This window comes from Alexandromys fortis, unplaced genomic scaffold (assembly GCF_014885135.2).
Source record: "Alexandromys fortis isolate MF-2015 unplaced genomic scaffold, M_Fortis_MF-2015_v1.1 scaffold_66, whole genome shotgun sequence".
Classification (NCBI taxonomy): Eukaryota; Metazoa; Chordata; class Mammalia; order Rodentia; family Cricetidae; genus Alexandromys; species Alexandromys fortis.
Genome location: NW_026067950.1, coordinates 3,509,261 through 3,519,234, shown reverse-complemented (window position 1 = coordinate 3,519,234; position 9,974 = coordinate 3,509,261). Strand labels below are relative to the sequence as shown.

At 45.4% G+C, this 9,974-nt stretch overlaps 1 protein-coding gene across 4 annotated transcripts in view; it reads left to right on the top strand.

The window, feature by feature from the left end:
• The first annotated feature begins 8,373 nt into the window (after nt 1-8,373).
• Mbnl2 (muscleblind like splicing regulator 2) overlaps nt 8,374-9,974 on the top strand; it is a 145,228-nt gene continuing 143,627 nt past the window's right edge. For 3 of the 4 annotated variants that reach the window (XM_050150446.1, XM_050150443.1, XM_050150444.1), the window contains exon 1: nt 8,374-8,589. The gene's annotated coding sequence lies outside the window, so the exon portion shown is untranslated. The remainder of the gene's footprint in view (nt 8,590-9,974) is intronic. The other variant, XM_050150445.1, reaches the window with a different exon arrangement.

Genomic DNA, 9,974 nt, shown 5'->3' with positions numbered 1-9,974 from the left:
CGCCTGCCCTTTCCCACATTGTGGCAGCAGCTACCCTAGGAGCTCACAGGGATTCCGTGGACCGCTTTATATTTTCAACAGCAGGATAGGACTTGGCACATGTTGGGCACCTCCAACTGCCAGGCTAAGGTGATTTGCGATTTCTGTATTAGAATTACCCTGCTTTGCTTTTGATGATACTTTTATCTTGGCAAAGGGGTGGATCCTCGGTTGCTAAGATAAAAGGCAAATATCTAATACACAAAACACTTTGCAAGGAGGAGAAATAGGAACACTGGTTCCAATTGGGCTCTCAGGCTTTGAGAATTATATGCAACATTTGCCCCATAGGGAAGCACAATCCATTAATAACTAATTGGAGTTAAATAAAATCTTATTCCTTTCAAATATTTAGCATTAACCTTCTAGCTACTGAACTGTTAAAACGTAACGTGTAGGCTGTAACTACTTAGCAAATGTACACGTTAGTACTGGACCCTTTGTGTCTCCTGAGGAGTGTTATGCATGATACCAATGGAGAAAGCTAAGCACCAACCTTTTGGTACACCATTGTGACCTATCTGTGTGATACAGTGGCACAAAAGGTGTAGGAGTAACCAACTACTCTCTAGTTGTAGGAAGCCGTTTGCTTGTGGGTGGAACTAAAGCACCCTGACCACCAGGCTCTGCCACCGTCTATGTGGGGATTCCTCACGCATTGGTTCCTTGGCACATCCTGTGCAAATTAATTAATTTTATTTTCCTCAACCCCCCCCCGAAAATGCTATTCGTAATTTTCTCCAGACTCCTCTGCCCCTAAACCTATTAGTGGAAATTTAAGATTTAGTTAACATTACTTATGAAAAATTTGATAACTTTTTCTGACAATCAGAAAATCAATTTTCTATTCCCTGTGGTGCTTTCAAAAATCCACACATTAAAAAAGAAAAACACAGCTTTCTACAGAACATAAACTTTCTTCAGCATTTTAAAGAAAACTTGATCAGAGTTGGCAAGATGGCTCAATAGTTAAGAGCACTGAATGCTCTTCCAGAGGACCCGGGTTCAATTCTTAGCACTCCCTCGCCCCGACCTCCTCCCTACTGTGGCAGCTCATAACTGTCTGTAGTTTCAGTTTTAGGGGGCCCGACACCCTCACATAGACATACATACAGGCAAAACACCAATGTACATAAAATAAAAAGAAATTAAAATTAAAAAAGAAAAATTGATAAACTAAAATTTATTTTATGAAATGTTCATACTACACATTATAAAGGGTACAAATTATTAATGCCTATTCGCTTCCACTTAATGGGCTTCCAGCCTGGTTAATACAAACAGAACAAAATAAAAAATAATTATCATATTGAAGGAGGATGGGTCCTCGAGTTGAACAGCCACAGAACAGTTACATTTGCCATGAGCCTTCCTGTCTTAACCTGACTGTGAGCAACAATCACGGTCTCCCTGGCTTCCCTTCCAGTATAGCAAACATAGCAAACACTCTGTACATTCTAGGCCCTGCCGCTTTCCGCTCACGGGAAATCTGAATTTTATTATGTGTTAGTTAGGGTTTCTGTTGCTGTCATAAAACACTATGTCCAAGCGCAACTTGAGGAGAAAAGGGTTTATATGGCTTACACAACTCACCTCAGTTCATCACTGACAAAAGCGAAGGCTGCAACCTGGAGGGAAGAGCTGAAGTCTACACCTTACTGGCTTCTTACTGGCTTGCTTAGACCGCCAGTATCAACTTCCAGGAAATGGCACCGCCCACAGTGGGTTGGGCTTTCCCACATCAATTGCAAATCAAGAACTTTTGCCACAGCCTTGCCTGCAAGCCCATCTTTTCTCAGAGGCATTTTTTTTTTTTCAGTTGAGAATCCCTCTTCTCAGATGACTCTAGGCAGTGTCAGGTTGACACAAAACTGTCCAGGACATTCTGGAATTCACCACAACATCATCAAAAATCATTGTTTTCCCTGCTTGAAAGAGTGCTTGCTGGCTTTGTTTCGCCCGCCAAAGGAGATCATTCTCCATGTAATGGGCCTCTTAAATTAGGTATCGCCTCTGTTTTCCTTCTTCTATCCAAACTTTATAAAGCATACCCCACACACCTGCGATATATATGCACACATACAGGTATATATACTACATATATCTGCATATGCATATACATGTCATTTGTAATACGTACCCAAGATAGGTCTGGTACCATGTATATATACCATATTTAATTTATGGCGTAGTATTATATAAAGTACATGGATACTCAGGAGAACTACACTATTTATCTGTCTATACACACATACATTATGAATTGGATCTGCCACCTCTGTGGCAACTCCAGTGTGTTCACTTCTTGTATTAGTCACTTTTCTGGCAAAACAGGACCAAGAGAGACTTAGAAAGGAGCGGGGTTGACTTTAGCTTGTGGTTCCAGAGGGATAAAGGCCACCATGGCCAGGAAGCAGGGAGATGATTAAACACACTTTCTTTTTTTTCTTTCTATTTTAATTTATGTTTTAATTTCATTTTATATTCTATTCACAGTTCTTTCCCCTTTTCTCCTCCCCTGACCCGTGCCGCCCCCCCCCCCCCCCCCCCCCCCCCCCCCCCCCCCCCCCCCCCCCCCCCCCCCCCCCCCCCGCACCCCTCCATCCCCCCCTCCCAACCGGTCAGGGCGCCCAGGGGGCTCAACAAAGTCTGGCACATTAAGTTGGGGCAGGACCAAGTCTCTTCCCCTGCATTAAGTCTGGGCATGGCATCCCACCATAGGGAATGGGCTCCAATAGGCCAGCTCATGCACCAGGGATACAGATCCTGGTCCTACTGCCAGGGGGCTCACAGTCTGGCTCCCACGTGTGGGCCAAACCACCTAGCTCTGTCCCACGCAGGCTCCACGGCTGTGGTCTAGAGTTCGTGAGTTCCCACGAGCTGGGTTCAGCTGCCTCTGTAGAGTCCTCCATCATGATCTTGACCTCCCTTGCTCGAATATTTTCTCCTTCTTCTCTTCCATTGGATCCCCCGAGCCAGCGCCATCAGCTGGGAAACAAAGCTGTTCAAACACGCGTCTCCTTCAAACCACCACCCTTCCCTCAGGGAGAAAAGAAGTGACTAAGAGGAATGTCTTTCAGTAAGAGAAAAACTAACTCAGCGAAAACATTATCAAAGTCATTGTGAGAGACAAGGTGAAGGTGAGGGCTCTCTGGGACGTTCTAGTGAGGAATGGGGCCCAGAGGTCACAGACAGGTGTCCCTCTATCCAATAACCACCTCAGAGTAGTCTATGTTTGGTTTCTCAACCATTCTCGTGTTGGACTTGGAGACGCCAATCTAATCCCCATCGCTGTGGAGAGCTGCTGCTGTCCTTACTTGGACACAGTCTTTTCTTCTTTAGGGGCGGTCAGGGGACCTGTGTGTGAGGCTTGCTCTCTCCTGCTGAACTACAGCCTTAGCCCTGTGTTTTCTGTTTTATTGATAGACTCTTGCTGTGCAGCCCAGGCTGGCCTTGCACCTGCCTTCAGAGTGCCAAGGTCACAGGCAGGCACTAGCCACTATGCCCTGACATCATCTGGCTATGTTTTATACTATATCTGTTTTTATTTTACCCATTCTCTTTTTTTCTTAACATATAACATCAGTAAAGATTAAGTTTTTTCCAATATTAATTCAGTCTCTTACACATTTTTTTTTTGAGACAGGGTTCCTCTGTGTAGCTTTGGCACCTATCCTGAAACTCACTCTGTAGCCCAGGCTGGCCTTGAACTCACAGAGATCCGCCTGCCTCTGCCTCCCGAGTGCTGGTGTTAAAGGTGTGCACCACCACCACCCCGCATCTCTTTACACACTTTCGAAAATTTGTATGGAGTAATAAAAAGGAGGGTAGAAGGAAAAAGAGGCAGTGGAAGGGTTAGGAGGGAACAGAGATGGGAAACCCAGCTTGGTTCTAAGGTGTGTTGGCTCCATCAGTTTGCCCCTTTAATGCACATTGTCATTGATCACCTCGTGTGCCAGGCACATAGCGATCAGATGCATGAGAGAACTTGCTGACTTCTGATGCTCACAAGCTGACAGGAGCTAAACACGAAATAATAACTAACCGAATTAATGTGTAACCGCACTCTGTGGCAGGAGCAGCGGGGCAGACGCCATCTGTAAAACCTCAGTGTTTGAACAGTCGTCATGGACAGGCGTGCTCACCTGGGAGCTTGTTAGGAAAAGCAGAATCCACCCAGGGACTCCCGAGACTGGATCTGCATTTTAACAAGATCCCTGAGGGATTCGCGTGCACTGTGGGATCTGAGACGCACGGCTCTTGAGTTCACAGGGCTGTGAGAGAGAGCAACAGGTGGGCCTCATGGCCAGCCTGTGGGCCAGCCTGTAGGCCTGCAAAGATGGCCTCCGGGTAGGCTAGGGAGGCAAAGGCTCCACGGGATCCTTGAAGACAGGTGGAGAATTGCTCCTAAGAGCAATTCAAAGGTTATACATGCAAATACACAGAATATATATGTTTATATTATGTGTATGGTGTGTGTGCATGTTTGTATAGGGTGTGTGTGTGTGTGGTGTATGTATGTGGTGTGTGTATGTGGTTTATGTGTATATATGTGGTGTCTGTGTATGTTGTGTGTGCATGTTTGTGTATGTGTATGTATGTGGTGTATGTTTGTGGATATGTGTGTGGATGTGTGTGTGGTGTGTGTGTTTGTGATGTGTGTGTATGTGGTGTGTGTGTATGTGGTGTGTGCATGTTTGTGTGTGTATGTGGTGTGTGAATGTTTGTGTGTGTGGTATATTATGTGGTGTCTGTGTATATGGTGTGTGCATGTTTGTGCATGTATGTGTGGTGTATGCATGTTTGTATGTGTGGTGTCTGTGTATGTAGTGTGTGCACATCTGTGCATGTATGCATGTGTGTGTGTTGTGTGTGTGTGTAGTGTGCACATGGGTGTGTGAGTTTGTGGGAAGCATGTGGGTGCACATGTGTGAATGCTGTAGCTTGCATGTGGACATTTGAAGACAACTCCGAGTGTCAGTGTCCTCCCATCTTTTTGAGACTGTGTCTCTTGCTGTTTGCTGCTGTGCACACGGGGCTACTGGCTAGCTGGCCCCCTAGCTTTTCCTGTCCTCACGTACCACCTAGTTCTAGGTTTGAACACGCACAGAGCCACCCTGGCTTTACACGGGCTCTGGGGAGCCCGACTTAGGACTGCTGCCATAATGAAATCCCATACATTCCAGTTATACATAGATATCCGGTTTCTCCCGATTGAGCCCTGGAGCTGTGAGGGGAGAGCCCAGGCATGCTCTGCATCAGTGAGGATTCTCCTGCCCTGCAGGACATCTCACCGTGACTTCCCAACTTAGAAAGAAAGACGCCTCCTCCTGGTGTCTCTCCTTATAAAGACAGGAATTTCCTTGAGAAGATCCCATCCCCATGACCTCATCGAACCTGATTCCCCAGGTGCTTCCTCTCTAAATATCATCCCTCCGAGGTTAGCGCATCAGTATCTGAAGCTTTGGTAGGGGACGTGAACAATTCAGTCCCTAATAACGTTTTAAGCAAAGAAGTATGAAAAACAAGATTTCTTTTAAAATGTTAGTGCTCTGGATGAAGCGTCCTGAAAGGCTTGAAGGGGGTCAAGAAGCTGTTCACAGCCAGGGTCGAGAACTCGGGTCTGGACCCCAGCTGCTTTGGAGGCTGAGGAGAGAGGGCCACAGAGTCCGTCACCCATAGTCTGGGCAACTTAGTGAAGTCATTTCTCAAATTTTTAAAAAAGGCAAGAACTGGACTGTAGCTTGGTGGTGGAGAAGTAACACACACTATAAGCCTTAGGTGTGTAGGACATCATAGATGCAGAAGGAGAGAGCGTGGGAGAGAGAGAGAGAGAGAGAGAGAGAGAGAGAGAGAGAGAGAGAGAGAGAGAGAGAGAGAGAGAGAGAGAGAGAGAGAGAGAGAGAGAAAGCAACACTCGGGAAGCAACTATTATTTCAAGAGTCAACACAAAGGATGTCAGTCACCTGGACAAGGGACACTGACAGAGAAGGAACAAAGGAAAATGTTCTAAATATTCAGGCATTACACTTGACAGACTTTGACAATGCATTTCACATTGTGGTTGGAGAGGAAAGCCAGGACAAAGTGCCATGTTTTTGGCTTGTACGAATGAGTACGTATGATGTCATTGTGATACAAATAATCAGCATGTTTGCGTGTGGCCTCTTGACCGACACAGAAATGACCGTGGGGACAGCCATCATCTAGTCAGCCTCTGCCCACCAGTGAGCAGATGTTTTACGTACATTCCCTTAATTAATGTAGGACACAAACCTTGCCTTAGAAAATGGCAAGAGCAACTCAGGCAAGCTAGCTATACAAGGCTACATTGTTAAGGGCTTAAAATAGCCTGGTACAATGAACAGTACAGAAGGCCTTTTGAACATCAGAGAAGCTAGTGTGGATGAGGACGGTCTAACAAAGGAATGACAGGTGAGCTGAGGTCCCCGCACTTGGTAAGAAAGAAATAAACATGGGATAGAGAGGAGGGAGGCTCCTTTCCGAAGGCAGGCATGAGGGGTAGAGTTGACTGTGAAGGCAGGGGCCACATTTCGTAGGACCTTGAAGGTCTATAATTTGGATTTTATGGAGGGACAGGTTTGAGTGTAAAAGGAACATGACTTTACATGACTTCAGAAAAACCTGTCTGGCAACAAAGAAGCCCAGAGCTGAGGAGCCCAAATCCCAGAGGCCATCAGGCAGCTTTTGTATCATACAGGGAATAGGTCAGAGCTCTGGCCTAGCTTGGAGGAAAATTCTACCAGACTTAATTTCTTGGGCTGAGAATAGGGGTTGATGGGGGCTAACGCTTAAGGAATAAGATTAGGAGGCTGCCAAAAGCAAGAGAAGATGGGGAAAGGTTAGTTGTACGTTTGAGATCACGCAAGTGTGTGTGTGTGTGTGTGTGTGTGTGTGTGTGTGTGTGTGACAGCGGTGTGTTGATGCTAAAAGGTTCTCCACCTGTTTGAATGGAGCTAATTTAAATTTTCAACAGACTCAACCAAATCCTGCAAACGATGTTATTGACTAGAAATGAGACTAGGTGTTAAAATAAAGAGGACTAAACCAGGATAGCCTATTGAAGAAAATTAGTCCACAAATCGCAAGACAAGCCGTGTTTCAAAGATGCAAAGGCAAAAATTAAAAAAATAAAAATCATTGCATTCCACCTTGTTGCTCTATTCCAGATACATTAAACAGTTGCTTATAAAAAAAATATAGTTAGGCTCAATCCTTCAGATGAATAGGGTCTTTGTTCTTGCCTGGAGTTAGTCACAAGACCGTCATACTTAACTTTTTAAGATCTCAAATGTTGTGTTTTGTGGAAAGGAAATATGTGCTTATTGTGTTTTGTAAATGCCATATGTTTTTGTTTTTGTTTTTTTAAGCCTTCAGAAATGCTGTGTACTGGTGGGGGATGGGGGGTAACCCTTTCTGTTCTCTTTTCTTGCTTTTTCTTGGGGGAATCCCAGCATCTTCCGGGTCGTCTTCAGTAGCCTAAGACCAGAGGGTGGCTCTGAGTCCAGCTCCACCTTCCTGCAGTTGTCGCTGCGTTAGTGACACCGTGGGCCGACGCATGAGTTTTTATTAAATGTCATCTAAGAAGGTTACAGCACACTTGATCCTCCGTGGGTGCCAGCCAGCAGCCTCAAAGCTGAACGTATAGACAGATATCCGTTTTGTCATTCAGCGTTCCCCAACTGAAGTCCCTGATGCTCTGGGCACTTAGCTGGAAGATGTATGGGTTCCAGTAAGTAGCCACTGCAATGACAGCTGCTCTCCAGAAAAGCTGTGTGCTGGGGCTGCAAGCATGATGCGGTCCTGAGTGCCTACTCAGGCATGGTTATAGTCACGGAAAATGCATGCATATGTTTCGTAAGGTATTACTTTCCTTGACAGACATTGAATTCTTTTCTTTATATCTACATCTATATCCGTATGCTTTGTCAAATGGCATAAGGAGGACTTCAGTTTGGGGTACAACTGTATTTCTTGGCCATCTTAGGAGTTTTCGTGTTTCCCGGAGTGTTTACGATGCAATTCCCAGCTCCGGGCTGGCTGTCTCGAAGCGTGTTTGTCTGAGCTACCCCTCTGCGGGCTCTGCCAATTATGTACCACTTCGTCTCGGTGCTGTGACTGCTTTCTTCGGAGAGGGAGATCCCTCTTCCATCAGTATGGACGCACTGTTTTCAGACCCTGCCAGCGCTGTGTTGCTGTGTCAGTCATCCTATGAGGACCAGTTTCAGACGAGGAGGACTGACGATCTGGCCAGGGATTGGCTGGCCGCTCCTGGGCGGGGCCTGTGGGAAGGAAGGGCTGCAGCTCACAGCAACAGAGTTTAGACTGTCTTTGCTTCATCATCTGAAGGTAAAATTTTCCAGCCACAGCCGGCGGCTCGCAGAGTACAATAAACAGGGACGGACGGAGAACTCTTTGCATGGATGGACCTCCCTTCCTCATGATGCGGTGGAGAAGTCGCGGCCACTCGGTCCTGCCAGATGCTCTTGGGTTTACTGTACATGGGGAGGACAAACAGAGCTAAACAAGGTAGGAGGACCCCCCCCCCCTTTAATGTTTAGAGTTTGCTGCAGTATGCTGCATTCCATGTGTGTGCTTAGGGAAGCCAGGGAGACCGGATTCCACTAATTCGAACGGAATACTCGCAGGAAACCCTGGAGTTTTACGTAACATTTGGATTTGAGAAGGGATGGCAAAGCTGGAATCTATGCCTCCCCGTTCGGGGTGAGGCAGAAAACCGAGGGTTTTATTTATTTATTTAAAGAACAGACCCATTTATATATTATTTTTTTTAATTATATGAGAGCTCCAGGCCATTGTTTTCTTAGAGAATGTTTTTACTGCTCTAGTGAGCTACAGAATAAAGTTTACATGGATCCTGTTCTTTGAAAACACTCTTAAAATTAAGAATTTTTTTAAAAAATCATGGTAAATAATAACCGGTTGAACATTTGAAACAGAAATATGTCTGTTTCTTAGAAATTGGGGGCCACCCTGGTGCTACAGGGCAACGGCTTTAATTGAGTTTCAAAAGCACATTTTAACCACCAAGCCAGAGGTAGCTTCCTGGCTAGTCTTAGACACTGTAGTTCAATGTTTACATTGCTTTTCCTGGCAGCCTCCGTCTTTGTTTCCAGCTTAAAAGTGGGACCATTATATTCAAAAGTAAAGCTGGGTTAATAATGCTTACTGCAATTATCTGATCTGTATGCATTTTTAATGAGAACACACAGCCAGCAGAATAATTTAATGAGAGAGCAGGCTAGCTTTTAAAGCTGGGCTCTCACTACGCCCAGCCAGATCAACTTTCTTGCCGAGAAGCAGCGCAGAGAGAAAGGCTGAAGCAGATTTATTTTTAACACACTTGGCCCAGGAGAAGGGAAGGAGCTCGCTGTGTTAAAGAATTCTTTCTGCCCTTTCCGTTTGAAATTTCTGCCAGGCATGAGGAAACCATGCTTTTTTGTTAGGCCGTGGAAGCATGTGTTTACAATAAATGTGTAACATTTTTAGAATAGTTAGCAAGCACCGAAGCGGAGGAGAAAAAAAAAAAAAAAAACTCGCCTAACCACCACCCCCGGGAATGTTCCAACGTTCTTCTAAGTCTTACTTCCCCCTTAAAAGACAAAGATTAAGTAGGAGAATATCTATGAGGGCATATGTATATTTAGGTGACAATGAGGAACAAAAAAATTAAGCAGGAGACATTTTTACAATCTCTGTAAGGGGAAGTTTGTTCCTCTCCATGCTGAGGGACAGCAGTGTTCGCTGGAAGGGCCATGCCACGTAGATTCTTCTAGACCCACTGCCTTTACTTTCAAGGAGAAGTGCAGGACACTGGCCCAGAACTCCTGACGTCATCTCCCAACTATTTCTGCTGTGTGTTCTTTTATTCGGCTCGTGGAGAGGAATATTTC